The sequence below is a fragment of the Schistocerca piceifrons genome, chromosome 2 (genome assembly GCF_021461385.2).
Source record: "Schistocerca piceifrons isolate TAMUIC-IGC-003096 chromosome 2, iqSchPice1.1, whole genome shotgun sequence".
Taxonomy (NCBI): Eukaryota; Metazoa; Arthropoda; class Insecta; order Orthoptera; family Acrididae; genus Schistocerca; species Schistocerca piceifrons.
The window spans coordinates 584,107,259-584,130,149 of NC_060139.1; positions in this window are offsets into that span (position 1 = coordinate 584,107,259).

Here is a 22,891-nt window from a genome sequence, read left to right on the forward strand (position 1 = left end):
GGATCCCACACTGATGAGCAATACTCAAGTATAGGTCGAACGAGTGTTTTGTAAGCCACCTCCTTTGTTGATGGACTACATTTTCTAAGCACTCTCCCAATGAATCTCAACCTGGTACCCGCCTTACCAACAATTAGTTTTATATGATCATTCCACTTCAAATCGTTCCGTACGCATACTCCCAGATATTTTACAGAAGTAACTGCTACCAGTGTTTGTTCCGCTATCATATAATCATACAATAAAGGATCCTTCTTTCTATGTATTCGCAATACATTACATTTGTCTATGTTAAGGGTCAGTTGCCACTCCCTGCACCAAGTGCCTATCCGCTGCAGATCTTCCTGTATTTCGCTACAATTTTCTAATGCAGCAACTTCTCTGTATACTACAGCATCATCCGCGAAAAGCCGCATGGAACTTCCGACACTATCTACTAAGTCATTTATATATATTGTGAAAAGCAATGGTCCCATAACACTCCCCTGTGGGACGCCAGAGGTTACTTTAACGTCTGTAGACGTCTCTCCATTGATAACAACATGCTGTGTTCTGTTTGCTAAAAACTCTTCAATCCAGCCACACAGCTGGTCTGATATTCCGTAGGCTCTTACTTTGTTTATCAGGCGATAGTGCGGAACTGTATCGAACGCCTTCCGGAAGTCAAGAAAAATAGCATCTACCTGGGAGCCTGTATCTAATATTTTCTGGGTCTCATGAACAAATAAGGCGAGTTGGGTCTCACACGGTCGCTGTTTCCGGAATCCATGTTGATTCCTACATAGTAGATTCTGGGTTTCCAGAAATGACATGATACGCGAGCAAAAAACATGTTCTAAAATTCTACAGGAGATCGACGTAAGAGATATAGGTCTATAGTTTTGCGCATCTGCTCGACGACCCTTCTTGAAGACTGGGACTATCTGTGCTCTTTTCCAATCATTTGGAACCCTCCGTTCCTCTAGAGACTTGCGGTACACGGCTGTTAGAAGGGGGGCAAGTTCTTTCGCGTACTCTGTGTAGAATCGAATTGGTATCCCGTCAGGTCCAGTGGACTTTCCTCTATTGAGTGATTCCAGTTGCTTTTCTATTCCTTGGACACTTATTTCGATGTCAGCCATTTTTTCGTTTGTGCGAGGATTTAGAGAAGGAACTGCAGTGCGGTCTTCCTCTGTGAAACAGCTTTGGAAAAAGGTGTTTAGTATTTCAGCTTTACGCGTGTCATCCTCTGTTTCAATGCCATCATCATCCCGTAGTGTCTGGATATGCTGTTTCGAGCCACTTACTGATTTAACGTAAGACCAGAACTTCCTAGGATTTTCTGTCAAGTCGGTACATAGAATTTTACTTTCGAATTCAATGAACGCTTCACGCATAGCCCTCCTTACGCTAACTTTGACATCGTTTAGCTTCAGTTTGTCTGAGAGGTTTTGGCTGCGTTTAAACTTGGAGTGGAGCTCTCTTTGCTTTCGCAGTAGTTTCCTAACTTTGTTGTTGTACCACGGTGGGTATTTCCCGTCCCTCACAGTTTTACTCGGCACGTAACTGTCTAAAATGCATTTTACGATTGCCTTGAACTTTTTCCATAAACACTCAACATTGTCAGTGTCGGAACAGAAATTTTTGTTTTGATCTGTTAGGTAGTCTGAAATCTGCCTTCTATTACTCTTGCTAAACAGATAAACCTTCCTCCCTTTTTTTATATTCCTATTAACTTCCATATTCATGGATGCTGCAACGGCCTTATGATCACTGATTCCCTGTTCTGTACATACAGATTCGAAAAGTTCGGGTCTGTTTGTTATCAGTAGGTCCAAGATGTTATCTCCACGAGTCGGTTCTCTGTTTAATTGCTCGAGGTAATTTTCGGATAGTGCACTCAGTATAATGTCACTCGATGCTCTGTCCCTAACACCCGTCCTAAACATCTGAGTGTCCCAGTCTATATCTGGTAAATTGAAATCTCCACCTAAGACTATAACATGCTGAGAAAATTTATGTGAAATGTATTCCAAATTTTCTCTCAGTTGTTCTGCCACTAATGGCTGCTGAGTCGGGAGGTCGGTAAAAGGAGCCAATTATTAACCTAGTTCGGTTGTTTAGTGTAACCTCTACCCATAATAATTCACAGGAACTATCCACTTCTACTTCACTACAGGATAAACTACTACTAACAGCGATGAACACTCCACCACCGGTTGCATGCAATCTATCCTTTCTAAACACCGTGTGTACCTTTGTAAAAATTTCGGCAGAATTTATCTCTGGCTTAAGCCAGCTTTCTGTACCTATAACGATTTCAGCTCCGGTGCTTTCTATCAGCGCTTGAAGTTCCGGTACTTTACCAACGCAGCTTCGACAGTTGACAATTACAATACCGATTGCTGCTTGGTCCCCGCATGTCCTGACTTTGCCCTGCACCCGCTGAGGCTGTTGCCCTTTCTGTACTTGCCCAAGGCCATCTAACCTAAAAAACCGCCCAGCCCACGCCACACAACCCCTGCTACCCGTGTAGCCGCTTGTTGCGTGTAGTGGACTCCTGACCTATCCAGCGGAACCCGAAACCCCACCACCCTATGGCGCAAGTCAAGGAATCTGCAGCCCACACGGTCGCAGAACCTTCTCAGCCTCTGATTCAGACCCTCCACTCGGCTCTGTACCAAAGGTCCGCAGTCAGTCCTGTCGACGATGCTGCAGATGGTGAGCTCTGCTTTCATCCCGCTAGCGAGACTGGCAGTCTTCACCAAATCAGATAGCCGCCGGAAGCCAGAGAGGATTTCCTCCGATCCATAGCGACACACATCATTGGTGCCGACATGAGCGACCACCTGCAGATGGGTGCACCCTGTACCCTTCATGGCATCCGGAAGGACCCTTTCCACATCTGGAATGACTCCCCCCGGTATGCACACGGAGTGCACATTGGTTTTCTTCCCCTCTCTTGCTGCCATTTCCCTAAGGGGCCCCATTACGCGCCTGACGTTGGAGCTCCCAACTACCAGTAAGCCCACCCTCTGCGACTGCCCGGATCTTGCAGACTGAGGGGCAACCTCTGGAACAGGACAAGCAGCCATGTCAGGCCGAAGATCAGTATCAGCCTGAGACAGAGCCTGAAACCGGTTCGTCAGACAAACTGGAGAGGCTTTCCGTTCAGCCCTCCGGAATGTCTTTCGCCCCCTGCCACACCTTGAAACGACCTCCCACTCTACCACAGGTGAGGGATCAGCCTCAATGCGGGCAGTATCCCGGGCAACCACAGTCGTAGTCCGATCAGGGGATGCGTGGGACGAGCTGGCCGTCCCCGACAAACCCCCATCCCGACCCCCACAGTGATGCCCATTGGCAATAGCCTCAAGCTGTGTGACCGAAGCCAACACTGCCTGAAGCTGGGAGCTAAGGGATGCCAACTCAGCCTGCATCCGAACACAGCAGTTGCAGTCCCTATCCATGCTAAAAACTGTTTTGCTAAGAACGTCTGAACTAATCTACAGAGAGCGCAAACAAATCGACAAAATTTAAACGGTTATTAAAATACAAGATTGCCTAGTAAATGCAGTAATGCTGCTACTTGCGCACTGCTGACACTGCTCGGCGGCGGAAGGAGACTAAGCGAAATTACACTATTCAGGTACTAAAACACGATGCTACACTCTCAAATACTATAATACGCCCGAAATTTATGAATTAAACAATGCAAGAACCAAAAACACGCAAAGAAATTAAGAGTTAAACTATGTAACAAATGAGTGAGCTAGGAGTATACGACTTGCTGCTCAGCTGCTTATCCAACGGCGGCAGGGAGCACACTGACTGCGACCAACCGACACTGGCCGTTCAAAACAAAACAGTAGACAAACGACTACGCGAATTTACACTATTCAGGTACTAAAACGCGATGCTACAACTCTCAAATACTATAATACGCTCGAAATTTATGAATTAAACAATGCAAGTACCAAAAACACGCAAAGAAATTAAGAATTAAACTATGTAACAAATGAGTGAGCTAGGAGTATACGACTTGCTGCTGCAGCTGCTTATCCAACGGCGGCAGGGAGCACACTAACTGCGACCAACCGACAATGGCCGTTCAAAACAAAACAGTAGACAAACGACTACGCGAATTTACACTATTCAGGTACTAAAACGCGATGCTACAACTCTCAAATACTATAATACGCCCGAAATTTATGAATTTCACAATGCAAGTACCAAAAACACGCAAAGAAATTAAGAATTAAACTATGTAACAAATGAGTGAGCTAGGAGTATACGACTTGCTGCTGCAGCTGCTAATCCAACGGCGGCATCATCTTAACTTTCCTCCGTATTTTATTAACGTAGTCTCGGAAACATTTTGGACTGTCAGCGAGCCTTCGTCAACTTACGCTGTGGTTTGACGACGGCACGAACCGACCGTCGAGTGGATACATGTAAACAATTCATCTTGCTGACCTTGTTAGTCTGTAACTGCATTCTGAGTCGTTAAAGCCTCTGATGATGTCTCCAGCATTGGAAGACGAAACATTAGGCAGAGAATTATGCCTTGGACCAAGACCTTACGCCCGATTGCAGCCGATACTCGGGAGCTTACGAATTAGTCAGTATAAGTAGTCTGCAGAAGTGGTTTGTTCAAATAACACAGGCGGAACATGATACGCATCCCACGCTGTCATGGGTTCTACAACCACTCCACCAAGCTTGTCTGGGGGAAAATTAACCTTTTGCGAATTTTGAGCGCAAGATTGTGCAATATTGTTAAAGCAGTGGAAATAACAGATTGTTGACATAAAACTGTGTGCACAACCTAAGTCCAAAAAGTTACCTGACTGATTTTATTCCCAGCATATACGCGACGTCAGCGGTGTCTTGAACTAATGACTGCAAACAACGGATGTGCGTTCAACTCCTTAGCGAACATACCTCGATTTCCGAACAAAAACAATGACGATACTTGGTGTTATCGACGTGAACCTACCACAAAACGACAAAGTGCAGAAATTCAGACGAAGGCTAAACGCTTTGACGACATAACCGAAATTCACGCCAATGTGAAGTGCGAGTTGAGGGCTCTTCTGACAGTTTCACATGGTTTTATGAAGGTCCTGTGCATTGTACTCAGGAGGTGGAGAGGAGGGGAGTGGAGGGGAGGGGGGAGGCTGCGTATCTGAAGCATTGAACCCATCATCTTAACTTTCCTCCGTATTTTATTAACGTAGTCTCGGAAACATTTTGGACTGACGGTATTTTTTCGAATATGTGAAAAATACATTCGACGTAAGTATATTTCATTAAAACAGCATTTTATGTGCAAAGTATTGTCAAAAGAGTTTCATTTACATGTTTTGTCCCGTTAATGGTCTGCCACAAATTATTGTGAACTTGCACCACAGTATTTTAGACTGACGTTGAATACTTCCATTGTTAACAAAGCTCGCCTAAAAATCGTTTGTCGAAGTAGCTCGCTCAGCGAAGCAGTTGGACAATCAGAACACTCGCGAAGTCTGACAGCTATTTCTTTCAACAAGGTTGCTTATATTGTGTTTTGCAGTTCTGCCCTATGTTCCTGTCACTAATTTTAAGTTGAGCCATATTTTGCCTTTAAAGTCTATGTCTATCAAGTTTAATTGCATTTCTGTGCATTTTTCACGCAGGCGTTAGTGTTTTATCGATTCTGATACAACAGTTTGCTCATTTTATCTCGCCAATTGCCAGTGTTAGTTTTACAGCTTCATAATCCAGGCAGACTATATACAGGGTTATTACAAATGATTGAAGCGATTTCACAGCTCTACAATAACTTTATTATTTGAGATATTTTCACAATGCTTTGCACACACATACAAAAACTCAAAAAGCTTTTTTAGGCATTCACAAATGTTCGATATGTGCCCCTTTAGTGATTCGGCAGACATCAAGCCGATAATCAAGTTCCTCCCACACTCGGCGCAGCATGTCCCCATCAATGAGTTCGAAACGGTAAGGCTTCTGCTTTAGCCTTTTCCGTAAGATTTTCCAAACCGTCGACTGTGGTACGTTTAGCTCCCTGCTTGCTTTATTCGTCGACTTCCGCGGGCTACGCGTGAAACTTGCCCGCACGCGTTCAACAGTTTCTTCGCTCACTGCAGGCCGACACGTTGATTTCCCCTTACAGAGGCATCCAGAAGCTTTAAACTGCGCATACCATCGCCGAATGGAGTTAGCAGTTGGTGGATCTTTGTTGAACTTCTTCCTGAAGTGTCGTTGCACTGTTATGACTGACTGATGTGAGTGCATTTCAAGCACGACATACGTATTCTCGTCTCCTGTCGCCATTTTGTCTCACTGCGCTCTCGAGCGCTCCGGAGGCAGAAACCTGAAGTTCGGCTTCAGCCGAACAAAACTTTATGAGTTTTTCTACGTATCTGTAGTGTGTCGTGACCATATGTCAATGAATGGAGCTACAGTGAATTTATGAAATCGCTTCAATCATTTGTAATAGCCCTGTACTTGTACAACTGATTTTTACGAGGATTAATTCACAGCACGACTAAGCTGCAACGATAATGTTCTTTGTGCATTACTCTTTTGCCTCCGCTTTCCGTGGTGTTAAGCGACATTCGAAAATTTTAGTGTACTGGACAAGGAAGAGAGAAGATACTCTTGTTCGTCACTTTGTCGGAATCAATTCTAAGTTCGTTGAAGGTAACTTAGAGGGTCCACATTGTAATTATAGTTTTAAATGCTTCAGATAGATGTAGGAAATAGGCTGTTTTTCCACTCAGCGTAGACAAAACTCGCGAGGTACTGCAATCCGAAGGTCAGCTAGAGAAATATGCGTGAGAAGTAACGTAATATCCTCCTTTTTCTGTTTCTATTTCATTACTTATCTTTGTTTTATATTCTTTCCAAATTATTATAGTTTCTTTCTATATGTGTAAGTATATTGTATAAATTAATATCTTAACATTACATTATTAGAGTCAATAAAAATGTGTACTGTTAAGTAGAGAATTTTTTGTGTAGCCTACTGCTTGTATTGTTTCCTACATCCTGTTTTAGACACACAGAAGGCAAGTTTTGTGACTGCAATAAATAAATAAACAAATACGGCGAGTAATATGTTACTTACATGATGTTTTAAAGCTCTGCCCTACTGTCCTTTCACTAATTTTAAGTAGAGCCAGATTTTGCCCTTAAAGTGTTTGTCTATCAAGTTTAAATGCATTTCTGTCCAGTTTTTACGCAGGAGTTAGTGCAGTCAGCAATGGAACCTTAACACCTTTCTTACGTACCTCTTCTATAAGCGACTGTGGAAAAAGATTGCATTGAAGCTAAATACATCATACCAGTAGTCTGTAATGTACAATGCATTAGCTTAACACACAGCAAGCAAACTTGCACGACACTGATCAAATCCACTTGCTTTTTAACAACCGTTTGTGTGGTAAACGGGAATGTATTTTTAGAGGGATTTCCAGTCTTTAGACCCCAGAGACGCAAAAAACAAACAGTTAAAATATGAAGACATGTTGTTGTTGTGGTCTTCAGTCCTGAGACTGGTTTGATGCAGCTCTCCATGCTACAGTAAAGCTGCATGCCCTCGGGAAAAAGTACGGCCGTAGTTTCCCCTTGCTTTCAGCCGTTCGCAGTACCAGCACAGCAAGGCCGTTTTGGTTATTGTTACAAGACCAGATCAGCCAATCATCCAGACTGTTGCCCTTGCAACTACTGAAAAGGCTGCTGCCCCTCTTCAGGAAGCACACGTTTGTCTGGCCTCTCAACAGATACCCCTCCGTTGTGGTTGTACCTACGGTACGGCTATCTGTATCGCTGAGGCACGCAAGCCTCCCCACCAACGGCAAGGTCCATGGTTCATGGGAGGATGAAGACATACTGAACAAAATTCATACAGTTCACAGACGGGAAGGACACACAATTTTACATTCCTATTGTAGAGACAGACAGACTAAAGAATTAAACACAAAATAAAATAAATGGTTCAAATCACGAATGGACGACTGACCATGAATAGCAAATTTTGCCACAGCGAGACAATAGCTTAAGAAACACGAGAGGAAGCAATGATCTTTACAACGTGGACATATCTCTTATGTATAACAATGCCAGATACGTGAAATAATGGACCATTTACATTTACGAATTTTTTACCATCAAATTTACAAACAACGCTGTCTTCTAAATGCTGAGATACAGAGAGCATGTGACAGCATGAGACATGTTTACTGTGGGCAGGGAAATGGAGGGATACTTGACTATTGGTAAACCGTCTCAAATAATTAGATACGTCGACTGAATCGAAGAGGTACATACTCTGGTGACAGGAGATGTCAAACTACAGCCTATTTCGGTTATAATACTCCTGCCATTTCAGGCACCTCTGCTGAGATGCATGTAGTTTACAGGACATGAAGTAATTTGCGAACTTCCATAATTATTCAGCGCAATGAGAAAGTAGGCTCTCGATATAGTTTGAGTCTTAAAAAGACCTTCGCGTATCTGATTTCGCAGTTGTTTGTAACTTCACAATCTAATAACGATTTTTTTTTACTCTGTATTTTAGCCTTGATCTTCCCAAGGACACCGTGATTGTCAACCTTACTGTACCGCACATAGAAATTTTGGGAAAATACGTAGTGAAGGGGAAGATAATGGTACTGCCCATCACCGGAAAGGGAAACGCAAACATAACCCTTGGTAAGTAAATCTCCGTCCTGCAGTTACATCTAAACTCAGAAAAGTAGTTTCTTGGCGTCACGGATTTCTGAGATAATAAGCAGCCCCGTGTTTCCTTCGTTTTTCAGACGACGTGCGTGTGTCTTACACGTTCCAACACGACCTCGTCAGGAAGGCTGATGGCAAGCAGTACATCAGGGGTAAGAACAACTCACTGACGCTGACTGCTGGCTGGGGCAGTGCGCACCTGGACAACCTCTTCAACGGCGACAAAAGATTGGGTAAATTGCTCGCTCAGTTTTGAAACTCAAGCTCCTTAAACACACACTATATGAGCACTTCAGTATGACCACCTAATTAACACAGTGTAGGTTCTCCTTGGCCTTCAGCGCAGTAGTTCTGACGTGGCTTCGGCATCTGTTATCAAAAAGTCTTACGGATTCCTGATCTCCACCCCTCGAAATGATGAGCAACATATGATGTGCAATGTTGTTGCAGCAGTCTGCTTACGTACTGATCAGAGGCAACACTTAACTGTTGCAACAGACTAACTCCAATCACTGTACTCTTTATATGGCTGCAGTACACATTTGTTTCTCTCAAAGTGATATGCATGGCGTCAATTACCTCTGAAGTTAAAGACACAAGGTCTCAGGCTCCACCCTGGATTATAGTCTCGGTTCTGTGAGGGAGAGAGTCTACAAGTTTCTTCAAGGATGCCGTATTCAACTAAAGCTGCTCATTGATGATTAGATCCCCAACAGCTATCAAATTGCGGGGATGCTGTTTGCTGCATTTGAGCCGGCGTTCCAAACGGTCTCGGGCATTGTACATGGGATTAACACCGAGTGATTTGGTGGCCCAGTCGAGCAGTGATAGGATACTTAAGCCTTCATCGAACCAGAAACTATGTCTGCAGCCCTGTGAACATGACTGTTATCGTCTCGGCTGACGTGAGTGCCCACAGTGTATTCGTCATAAAGTTGTAGAAGATAGGACAACGCCGAGAATGTTGAGATAAACGTCTTGGTACGTGTTCACGTTAACCTGAATGAGTAAGACCAAGTCAGTGAACGAAAATCACCCCAAAACATTACAGAGTCATCTATGGTATGCACTACACCTTCCATACACTACAGATTAAATGTCTCGTTGGGCCATCGGTCCACTCCACGCTTTGCGTCATTTGAAAAGAGGCAAAATCCTCGACTCGTCGGACCACACTACATGCAACCAGTTTCTGTGTTGTTTGGCCCACAGAAGGCGTGGAGCAATGGCCTTTTGCGAAGACTCCGACTCCACATGTCCATTGCAAGCAGTTTCCTTCGCAACGTTCGTTTGGGAACTGGTTCAGATGGGCCTCCTTTCACTGACAGCAGGTCTCTCTGTTGGGTTTGATACCGATTATTTATCATTTCCAAGGCGTTGTATACATCTCCACTGCTTTTGCACCGTATTACATGGCTGGTTTCCTTGTACTAAACGTTGGACAGCCCACGTCGGTACTCTAACGAATCGGGCAACTTCATTCACAGTGTGGTCATAGGCACTTCCAACTTCGCTATCTGCTAGTCTCTTCTGTCAGGTCTTCACAGCGACCCTTCTTACTACATAGACTGCATACAACCGATTGGAAATAAACGTCACTTCACTACAATGACTTAGTCAGCTGTGAAATGTCACATGACCTCCTAGAACAAGTTCTACGCCATTTACAGCGCTCCAAAGCGACTATTTGTGTACTGTTGTAAGGGGTTGGCTAGTATTTTGTCAGGTGTGCTTACTTCAACATTTTTTATCAAGGTTTTCTTTAAGTGCCACAATTCATATTCCAAATGGAATTTCTCACTGACTTCTAAGGCCATGTTCACTGTGTTAATAATCATCACTCGTTTTTTTCATTAAGATTTCGAGGCCAAATAGACGCCACTATTCATTCAAATGTGATTCATCGTGTTTTCCAATTTATCCCGATTTTTTCCTTACGTCATTATGTCTTACGCAAGCTATACAGACTTCCTTTCTTGCCAGCAGAAGTGCATTTTGAGCGTAGACAAACTACAAACTGTTGGACTCATGTAGTAGGTATGCATTAGCACAGGCCTTAAAAAGATTTTCACAAACGCCTTCATATCAAAATGCTTCACTGGGGCACAGTGAAGAACCCATTTCAATATAGTTTAAGAATATACAGCGTGAATCACTTAAAACGGGCACCTCAAATATTGCGGAAATGGAAAGTGCTGTTTGTGTGTGGTTTTCACAGAATGGATTGGTAGTCAAGGGCTCGTATGTTTGCCAATAAACTTTTTAATAATACTTAGAAAGTGTATTTTTTGTGCAAACATACTTTTTAAAAATGAGCAACCCCAATTCATATTAACAACTAAAAGTAGGGTAAATAAGAATGTCAGTGGTGTTTGTTGCAGGATTCTATAGCGAGTAGTTTACGAGATATCTTTTTTTTTTAAGTTTCCACACCGACACTTCTTTGTGCTATTCAGCCTGCGTAGTTGCTAGGTATGATAATGTTATTTTTGCTTACAGCGAACTTGTTTTGTTCCTTGAGTGCATTGTGACTTGCTAGTCAGTCAGATACGACAGTCCATGCAGTAGGTCGTTTGGGGACGATGGGATTTACCAATGCATAGAAAGCTGACATGCTCATGTTGTACGGAGAGTATAGTAAGAATGCAGTTTGTTCTTGTACGGTGTATGCTGCAGGATATAGACGTCAACCATCTCGGCATTTATTTATCAACTTCTTCACCCAGTTACTTAAAAATGGTAGTGTAGGACCTAGACAACGTAACAGAAGAAAACAAGTGACGAAAGAAGAGGGGCGAAATAAAGGTTCTTCCTGCTGTTGCAGTTCATCCGCATGTTAGCTCCCACGCAGTCGCATGAGGAAGTGGCGTGGCTCAGGCAAGCGCCCTGTGTTGTTCTTAGCATAGGTTAGTTTAGGAAGTAGTGTGTAAGTCTAGGGACCGCTGACCTCTGCAGTTTGGTCCCTTAAGAACTCGCACACATTTGAACATTTTAAGCTGCATGGAAACGATTATGAGACTCGGTTTAACTTCTACACAAAGGCATTAAGACAGGATACTCCAGAAGTAACATGTAGCTTGTTCAGTGATGAATTCACGTTTACCAGTTATGGCGAGGTAACCCGCCAAACCATGCACTATTGGTCTGTTGATAATCCCCGTTGGCTTCGTCTGGTGGAACGTCTATAGAGTGTAAATGTGTGGTGTGGGATAGTGAACCATAAGCTCATAGGGCCGTTTTTCATAGACGGAACACTTAACGCGCATAAGTATTGCAGCCTCCTAATACACTATCTTCCACGTTCCTCTACAGATTAGGAGGAACCTGAGGTACCAACATGACAGTTGTCCAGCCCATAGTGCACGGAGCACCACAGCATGTCTTATGAATTGTTTCCAAATAGATGGGGGATCGGAAGCAGGAGACCTGAACTTTGGCCGGCCCGTTCCCCAGATTTTACGCCTGTAGACTTTTTTGTGGGGAAAGCTGAAAGATGCTGTCTACAAGGCCCTACCAACTACATCCGATGATATGCAACGACTTATTACTGCAGCCTGCTCGGATATCTCCTCTGAAACGCTAGCACGTGTGCAGCAGTCGTTTCCTACCAGACTGGAAGCGTGTACTGTTGCTGTCACTGGACATTTTCAGCGCAACCTGTGACGGTCAGTTGTTTCGTCAGTGGTCGAAATTCCACATAACTAGTGTATTCACTTATACTGTTTTTTAGTGAGTGCTACCACAGGTATGGCCAAGTTTCAGCATTGGAACCTCTCAAACTACGATACCTTGTAAACGACTGTCACTAGAATCCTGTAACAAACATCATTGACATTCTAATTTACCATACCTTTAGTTTGTTAATGTCATTAGGCAGTTCCATTTAAAGAAGTCTATGTCTGCACAAAAAGTACACTTTTCTAAGTATTATCACCCACTGTTCATAGGCTAACAATACGAGCCCCTGACTACCAATCCTTTCTGTAAAAAGCGCACACCGTTAGCATTTTCTATTCCCGCAGTATTTCCGATCAAGTCTTAGGCGATTCACACTGTAGAACTCGCCTTTCCATACCTAAATATCTCGAGCAATGAAACCATTATCCAAGTTTCTGATACACAAATCTATAATGCGTTAGAAATGAGTGCAGTTTTAAACAGTGATTTAATAGTTATGTTCTAGCCTAAATTATGTTTAAGACACTTTAATACTTGTCGTCCGCCCCCAAATGGAAGATATGCTTTGTTGTGCTCTCTGATTTTCGATGCTTAAAAAAAAAAAAAAAAAAAAAAAAAGAAAAAAGAAAGAGAGAGAGAGCTCTGAGCACTATGGGACTTAATTTCTGAGGTCATCAGTCCCCTAGAACTTTGAACTACTTAAACCTAACTAACCTAAGGACATCACACACACCTATGCCCGAGGCAGGATTCGAACCAGCGACCGTAGCGGTCGCGCGGTTCCAGACTGTAGCGCCTAGAACCGCTCGGCCACCTCGGCCGGCTTTGAATGGCACAAAATGACTACCAACGATACAGTCTTCATCTTCCGTAAGCTACCGTAGAAGTTGTCACTAAACCACCTACGTACAAAATTGGTGTATTTCGTAGCCTTAGCTAAATATAGATAACACGACTCTTATTTTTCCTTCTTGTACGAGCGGGAAATTCATTCGAAATTCTAAAATTTTCTTGTCGTTTCCTTATATCTTTCATCGATTGTATTAAAAACTGTATTTGTGATAAATCGTGTATCTGAAACGATTGCAAGTGACGTGTAAAATTAGCACCTCTTGTTAGCTACAAACTATGCTTCTGTTTTCTATAATTTTCTGCAGTTGTCTCCTTGTTCAAATAATCGTTCCTCCTAATTTCAGAATACATCTGCGAAATTAGTTATATTTTTGAGAAGTTTCGGTATCTTTCAATTTTTGTGCAAAGCTTCTCTTACAGTAAACCGATGTTGTGAGTTATAGCAGTGTATTCCATTAACTTTAGTAGCAAGAGGGTGTCTCAAAAGGTACGGCATAGTTTGAATACGGTATAGCACCCAAACTAATTAAGGTACTTGGGCCATGCTCGGCTTATGCGACACACTGTCTCAAAACGTTTTTATGCAATTCGATCAATTTCAACAAGTGCGCCTCTGGTGGCACACACACCATCCAGTCTGTATTCCAGCTCTAATCACATCTGGCACAACATATCTGCATCAACTTTGACAATGGCAGCAACAATTCGGTTGTTTAAATCATTGACGTGGATGACAAGGGTTAAGGAGACTCTGTCCTTAGCATACCCCCACAGAAAGAAGTCCATTGGTGCAATGTCAGACGACCTTGGAGACCAGGAAATGGGACCATCCGTGCCTATCCACCAATCTGGAAGTGCCTGGTCTAGAGCATTTCGCAAAGTCAGAGCCCAATGTGGCAGTGCACCATCTTGTTGGAGACTGTATGTCTTGGCAGTCTGCCAGATCTTCCCAAACAGCTCTGGCATATCAAGGAACTTGTCAGAATTAACTGTTGTTTTCTGAGGAAAAAAATTTACCCACAATACTGTCAACCATCAAACAACTCAACACGTTTACTTTTGGGCTCTTACATAGTTCTTCCGTCACATTATATGATTTGGTTGCGCTCCAGATGTGAATACTATATTTGTTTACCTTACGACAAATGTGGAATGTCGCTTCATTACAAAATACCAGGTTGTTCAGATTATTTCCATCCATCTCCAAACGGTGAAGAACACTAACAGCAAATAGCATATGTTGTGGCTTGTCGTCTGGTTTCAATGCACGTAACAGCTGTAGTTGGTATGGATACATCTGTTAACATTTCCAAAGGATCCGGTGCATGGTCACCCTAGGGATTCGTAGCTCCTGCGATGCCCTCGAAACAGGCTTCTGCGATTAACGCTGAAAATTCACTGCAACTGTTCTGAGAGAGCATAACTTGTTCTGGGTCACCCAGTATGATCCTTCACGTCAACACTTCCTCTCTGCATGAAATTCCTGTACAGCCTGTGTGTCAACATATGCAAGGATGAGTGCTTTCTATGCCATGTTTCGAAGTTCCTTTGAACGTGCATGTCCGATTTGGTCTGAATAGACCATTCCACACGCTGAGTCTTTTCGTGAACCATTATCATTGTGCTTCACTCACGGCAACCTAAGAAACACACAAACAAAACAGAGTTTGCAACTTCCTGGCAGACTAAAGCTGTGTGCCGGACCGAGACTCGAACTCGGGACCTTTGCCTACTGTGGGCAAGTGCTCTACTATCTGAGCTACCCAAGCACGACTCACGACCCGTCCTCACAGTTTCAATTCCGCCAGTACCTCGTCTCCTACCTTCCAAACTTCACAGAAGCTCTTCTGCAAACCAGGCAGAATGAGCACTCCCGGAAGAAAGGATATTGCGGCGACAAGGCTTAGCCACAACCTGGGGGATGTTTCCAGAATGAGATTTTCACTCTGCAGCGGAGGGTGCGCTGATATGAAACTTCCTGGCAGATTAAAACTATGTGCCGGACCGAGACTGCCAGGAAGTTTCATATCAGCGCACACTCCGCTACAGAGTGAAAATCTCATCCTGGAAATATCTCCCTGGCTGTGACTGTGCCATGTCTCCGCAATATCCTTTCTTCCAGGAGTGATAGTGCTGCCTGGTTCACAGAAGAGCTTCTGTGAAGTTTGTAAAGTAGGAGACGAGGTACTGGCGGAATTGAAGCTGTGAGGACGGGTCGTGAGTCGTGCTTGGGTAGCTCAGATGGTAGAGCACTTGCCTGCAGAAAGCAAAGGTCCCGAGTTCGAGTCTAGGTCCAGTACACACTTTTAATCTGCTAGGAAGTTTCATATCAGCGCACATTCCGCTGCAGAATGAAAATCTCATTCTGAAAACAGCGTTTGTCTGTCACAAATCAAATATTGTGAGAATATCTCAATTAATTTGGGTGCTATAACACATTGAAGTTGTGGCGAACCTTTTTAGTCACCCTGTAATTACATCTACATCTACATGGTTACTCTGCAATTCACACTTAAGTGCCTGGCAGAGGATTCACGAACCATTTTCATACTACGTCTCTACCATTCCACTCTCGAATAGCGCGTGGGAAAAGGGAACACCTAAATCTTTCCGTTCGAGCTCTGATTTCTCTTATTTTATAATGATGATCATTTCTCCCTACGTAAGTGGGTGTCAATAAAATATTTTCGCATTTGGAAGACAAAGTTGGTGATCGAAATTTCGTAAATAGATCTCGCCGCAAAGAAAACCGCCTTTGTTTCAGTAACTGCCACCCCAACTCGCGTATCATATCAGTGACAGTCTCACCCCTATTGCACGATAACACTAAACGAGCTTCCCTTCTTTGCACTTTTTTGATGTCCTCCGTCAAGAGGACGGACAAGTGTAATGTAGGCTGTCTCTTTAGTGGGTTTGTCACATCTTCTAAGTGTTCTGCCAACAAAGCGCAGTCTTTGTTTCGCCTTCCCCACAATATTATTTATATGGTCTTTCCAATTTAAGTTGCTCGGAATTGTAATTCCTAGGTATTTAGCCGAATTGAGAGCCCTTAGATTTGTGCGATGTAAATTTATTGGATTTCTTTTAGTACCCATGTGGATGACCTCGCACTTTTCTTTGTTTAGTGCCAATTGCCACTTTTTGCACCATACAGATATTCTCTCTAGATCATTTTGTAATTGGAATTGATCCTCTGATGATTTTCTAGACGGTAAATTACAGCGTCATCTGCAAACAATCTAAGGGGGCTGCTCAGATCATCACTTTGATCATTTATGTAAAACAGAAACGGCAGAGGGCCCACGACACTACCTTGCGGAACGCCAGATATCGCTTCAATTCTACTCAATGATTTACTGTCTATCACTACGAACTGTGACCTCTCTGAGAGGAAATCACGAATCTAGCCACACAACTGAGACGATACTCCATATGCACGCAATTTGATTAATCGTCGCTTGTGAAGAACGGTATCAAAAGCCTTCTGGAAATCTAGGAATATGGAATCGATCTGAGATCCCTTGTCGACAGCACTCATTACTTCATGGGAATAAAGAGCTAGCTGTGTTGCACAAGAACGATATTTTGTGAATCCGTGTTGGTTTATGTATCAATGAGTCATTTTCTTAAAGGTGATTCATAATGTTCGAGTTCAATATATGCTCCAAAATCCTGCTGCAAATTGAGGTCAGTGATATGGATTTGTAATCCAATAGGTTATTCCTATTTCCTATCTTGAATATTGGTGTGACCTGTGCTACTTTCCAGTCTTTAGGAGCAGACCTTTCGTCAAGTGAGTGGTTGTATATGAATTCTAAGAAAGGCGCTATTGTGTCTGCATACTCTGAAAGGAACCTAATTGGTATACCATCTGGACTGGAAGACTTGCCTTTCTTAAGTGATTTGAGTTGTTTCGCAACACCTAAGATATCTACTTTTATGTCACTCATGCTAACAGCTGTTCTGGTTTCAAATTCTGGAATATTTACTTCATCTTCTTTCGTGAAGGAATTACGGAAAACTGTGTTTAGTAACTACGCTTTAGTGGCACCATCATCGGTAACATTTCCGTAGCTATCGCGCAGTGACGGTATTGACTGTTTTTTTGCCACCAGTGTACTTTACATACAACCAGACTCTTTGGGTTTTCTTCCATATTTTGAGACAATGTTTCATTGTGGAAACTATTAAAAGCTTCTCGCATTGACGTCCGCACTAAATTTCGAGCTTCCGTGAAACTTAGTCAGTCTTGGGGATTTTGCGTTGTTCCGAATTTGACATGATTTTTTCGTTGCTTCTGCAACAGTGTTCTGACGTGTTTTGTGTACCATGGTGGATCAGTCCCGTCTCTTATTAACTTATGCGATATGAACCCATCTATTGCTGTCGATAATGTATCTTTGAATTTGAGCCATATCTAGTTTACACTTACAAAATTAGCTTGGAAAGGATGGAGACACACTGTTAGGAAGGCATCAAGAATATTTTTATCTGCTGTTTTGAATAGATATATTTTGTGTTTATTTTTAGTGGTTTTGGTTGATATGGTTTTGAGCCTCGTTACAATGACCTTGTGTTCACTATTCCCCGTATCCGTCATGACGCTCTCTATTAGATCAGGATTATTTGTAGCTAAGAGGTCAAGTGTGTTTTCGTAATCTTTTACAAATCGTGTGGGCTCATGGGCTAATTGTTCAAAGTAATTCTCAGAGAAAGCATTACGGGATTAGTGCAATATTTCCCCTTATTTTCGATCACTGACCAGCTTGTACTATGGAAGTTTTCTTTATTTCATGATCACAATGTAACATAACTCAAACAAGTCCACAACTGAAATTTGCAGGACACATCTATGCTTTAATCCGCGATTATTGCAACATAATTGGTACGTTTTATTTCTTGACTAACTTCATCATGGTACAATTCCAACGTGCATTGCTCTAATTCGCTCTGAACAGTCTTACAAATGCTTTTGAACATTGATGCTTGAATGGGATGAACTTTAAGATCTTTATCCTGTTCCGCGATGAACTGAACAAGCTCTCATAAAACCCCCATATTTTGAGCCCATCAGATTCATTGTGGCCCCTGAGAGCCAGTTCCAAAACACCACAGAACCGATTACATTTTACAATGAAATTCAATATACATCTATTCTTTTCTACACATTTGTTGTAGCTGTCAATTGTTTGTCTATATGATGAATCTGATTTCTGCTGAATGTTGGTTTTGCCTAGCTATAAAAGACTAAGCACATTATTCGTGTGTCACTTTGAAATTTCCTGTACTTTCATTTTAGACCATATATGTCCAGTATCAGTACTTCTGGTCTTACACCAATGAACTTCAACCCCAAAAAACACACAAGGAAAACAAAACACAGCGTTGCTTTCTTCAGCCTGTATGCTTTTGTGATGTACGTGTCCCTTCACATTCCCACTTCACTATCACATCGGAAGCAGTGGACCTAGCAATGTTTAGGAGTGTGGAAATCTCCCGTACACACGTATGACAGAAGTGACACACAATCACCTGACCACGTTCAAAGTCGGTGAGTTCGGCGGAGCACCCCATTCTGCTCTCTCACAATGTCTAATTACTACTGAAGCCACTGATATGGAGTACCTGGCAGGTGGTATCACAATGCACCTAATATGAAAAACCTATGTTTTTGGGGGTGTCTGGATACTTTTGATCACATATTCAAATTACATATTGTTATTTATAACACTATTTAAGTGTATTATTTCTGTACTCAATTTAATTAAACATTAATTAGCATTCAGGAATGCATTAGCATTAACTTGCAGAAAGATTGTAAAACTGGATTACAAGAAATCTGCACCCCAATATATTCTAACAGGATTGCTAGATGGCAGATCATGTTTCTGTAGTTTCTGCACTTAACTGCTCTCTGGCAGAAGGAATGTAAAGCTCTGAGTCAGAGTAGCTATGGCTCCATCTCTGCCATAAGAAGCATGTAGAAACCAACGGCTGAGCCTTTCACACAGAACTTTATGAGGGCAAATGATGCCAATCTGCAGTTGGCTCCAAGCTTCAGAAAACTACCCCAAGAGAGCGCGCGATGAAACGCGCCTCTTCAGATCAGAAAACAGATACTCCGAAACAATGTTTTATGCACAGTTTGGATAGATTTCTCTTTCTTTCTTTTTTATAAAAGTGGTGCCACTGCACAGTGGCACTGTCTCAGAAGCCACCCCTGGTGACCTCTATTTCTGAGTTCTTTGAAAGGCCTGAACCGGAGACTTTGAAGATTCTGTGACCTGCATAGCTGTCACTTTCATGACTTGCACTACAGGGTTGAGAACTGTATGGTCTTCCCAAATGGATCAGGGACTACTAACATTCTGTGTGAGGTACACACATAAAGGATTTTTTTTTACATTAGTCAACTACCCATGCAGTCCAGATAATGACAACTGTAGGTGACTCCAAGGTGTCCTCAGACATCTGATAGTAAGGCAATAATCAGACTAGATGAAACTATTTCAACTCCTTTTAAAGCACGAAAAGAAGTCCGAGAGGGGTGTATTCCATCACCAGTTCTATTTAACATCCATAGGGAATATGTTAAGAGAAAAAATGTTCATGTCTGTACTGGCAGAATCCAAACTGGATGACAAAGAATCAGCAATTTACGATTTGCTGATGACAGCACACTGTGCACAGAATAACAATTGGAAATGAAAGAAATACTGAATAGAGCTGAGACAGAAAGTAAGAAACTTGGTTTTTCAGTTAATACGAAAAAAATCAAGATCATAATAATTGATAGAGGTGAGTCACTACCAGCTACTGATGAACGATCAGAATATGAAGAAGTTTATCACTTCGTCTGCCTGGCCTCAGTGGTTCAGAAAGAGTGTGGGTTTCTACCCAGGAAATAAGATGAAGAATTGTTCTGTAGGGATGCTGCATTGAAGCTGAGAGTGATTTGGGAAGACTGAGTACTAATTATACATACTAAATTGACAGAGCTGAAATCTATAGTGTTTCCAGTTTTCTTTTAGGGTGCTGAAACATGGACAGTAACTGAAGGGGACTGCAAAAGAATTGATGCTTTTGAGATGTGGACATATATGAGGTTGCTGACAAACAAACCAACAAATTAATCCTTCAAGAATCGAGAGTGGAGAAGAGGTTATCCAGTATTTGTTTTCTGTAAATCCTGCAGTTCTTTCATCATATAATTCAACAAGAGGGGGATGACTTGGAAAGGATGATCATCCAAGGCGAAGTCGAAGGAAAAAGATTACAGGGACGGCCACTGAGAAGATGGATACATCAGATAAAAGAGAAGACCCACCAAACATGGGGCCAGCTACTCCACAAAGCTGAACACTGGGGAAAATAGAGACATACTGTTAAGTGTATTGTCGTAGGTGTTGTTGTTGTTGACGAAGATAATGTGTGGTGGGTATGACAGGACATCCCATGATACGAAACTAAATGTTTTTTTTTTTTTATGACAACTACTGAGAACACATACTTTGGGAGGCCATTAATTATGGAAATATATCAGATCTAATGGCATCAAGCTGACCTGATCTGTTTAAGGATGTCCACATTGAAACTGGAATAAGTGACCATGATGCAGTTGTAGCAACAATTATCACCAAAACACAACTGGAATTTATAACAAGTAGATGGATTTACATGCTCAGTAAAGTAGATAAAGAGGTTACAGTGTTGTATCACAAGGAGAAAATTAATACTTTTACCTTTCAGCATGAACAAGTAGAGGAACTAAGTTTACAAAAATAGTACACCAAACACTGGATACGTATGAACATTTTAGAACAGTTTATGATGGGAGAGATCCTTCAGGGCATACAGTCTCTGCAAAGAAGCTTCTCCGTAAACAGTGACTATTGCAGAACATGTGTAAAACAAAGTGTAGGGCTACAGATACAGATATGCTAAATGACAAGCATTTGGCTGTCAAAAGAATAATATCTAAACCTTTCAAGAACTACTGTAGAAGAATGTTATTGAAAGACCTCTCACAAAACTAAAGAAATATTGGTCAAGGCTGTTAATGGCTTAAAATGTAATACTCAAACACTTCTGGCTGACTAACGAACCACAATTGAGGGTAGCAAAGTGAAGTACTCCATTGTCAAACACTCTTTTAAAAAGAAAGGCACAGAAGACCTGTCACTGTTTATTTTCACATTTCTGCAAAGGTGAGTGATACAGCTGCAAAAACACTGACTGACTGTGACTTATAGTTGGAAGAAAGAACAGGTCACATCTGTTTATAAGAAGTGTACCAGAAGTGATCCACAAAACTGCTGTTCAATATTAGAATCTTAGAACATATTCTGACTTTGAAAATAATGAACTACATCGAACTGAATGACCATTGACAGTTATACAAAAACCAACAGTCATGCGAAACCTAACTCGCACTTTTCTCTCATGACATCCTGGAAGACATACAGATAGATGCAGTATTTCTTGAGATAAGAAAACTTATGACTGGATACCACACCAACATTTTTAATGAAAGTGTGACCATATGGGATATCAAGCAAAATTTGTGATGGGACTGAGGTTTTCTTCGTGGGGAAGACAAAGCATGGAGTTATAGACAAGTGTAGAAGTAACTTTAGGCATGTGCCAGGAAATTGGGTTGGGACACTTGCTGTACATGTATACATTAATGGCCAGCTAGATAACGTTAAGAGTTACCACAGTCTCTCCCCACTCCCCCCTTTTTCTCTCTTTTACAGATGGTGCAGTCATCTATAGTTAAGTACCATCTGAAAAATCTACACAAATATTCTGTCAGATCTTTACAAGATTTCGAAGTTGTGCAAAAATTGCCAAGTTGCTTTACATGATCAAAAATGTAAAACTGTGCATTTTACATAATATGAAAATATAGTATACTATAACTACAATATCAAAGAATTAAATTAGAATTAGTCAGCTAATATACTTATATATACCTGGGCCTAACTATTTGTGGAGATATGAAACAGAATGATCAAATACGTTTGAGTTATAGGTAAAGCAGGCAGTAGACTTCAGTTCACTGACAGGATCCTGAGAAAAAGCAGTCATTCTACAACAGCAACATCCTAGGATATTGCTCAAATGTTTGCCATCTATACTAACTAGGTTTGACAGGGGATATTCAATGTATATAAATATGGAAAGCAAGAATGGTCACAGGTTTCTTTGATTAATGGGAGAGTGTTGCAGAAATGCTGAAACCTGGAATGGCAGACATTTGAAGATAGTTTCTGTCCATCCCGCACAGTTCTACCTAAAAAGTTTCAAGGACCTGTATGAAGATAGGAATTGAAGGACAGAGTAGTACTGAGGTGATCCTGTTTCCCTACCTCCTACATGTAAAATATCTTTCTAAATGTTTTGCTGCACAGATTTAGCAACTTTTTGTATTGTTCATAGGTATAATAGAAATGAAGCATAAATGAAAAATATTACTTAAATGAACTATATTTATACGAAATACTTCACACAACAATGTGTCACTGTAGCAAATGAATTACGATTTGTATAAACTTACTAAAAATATAAAAGAAAAACATGTTTAGAGCTGCTGTAAATTGTTTTTTGTATGATCTATAATAAAGAAAACATTTTA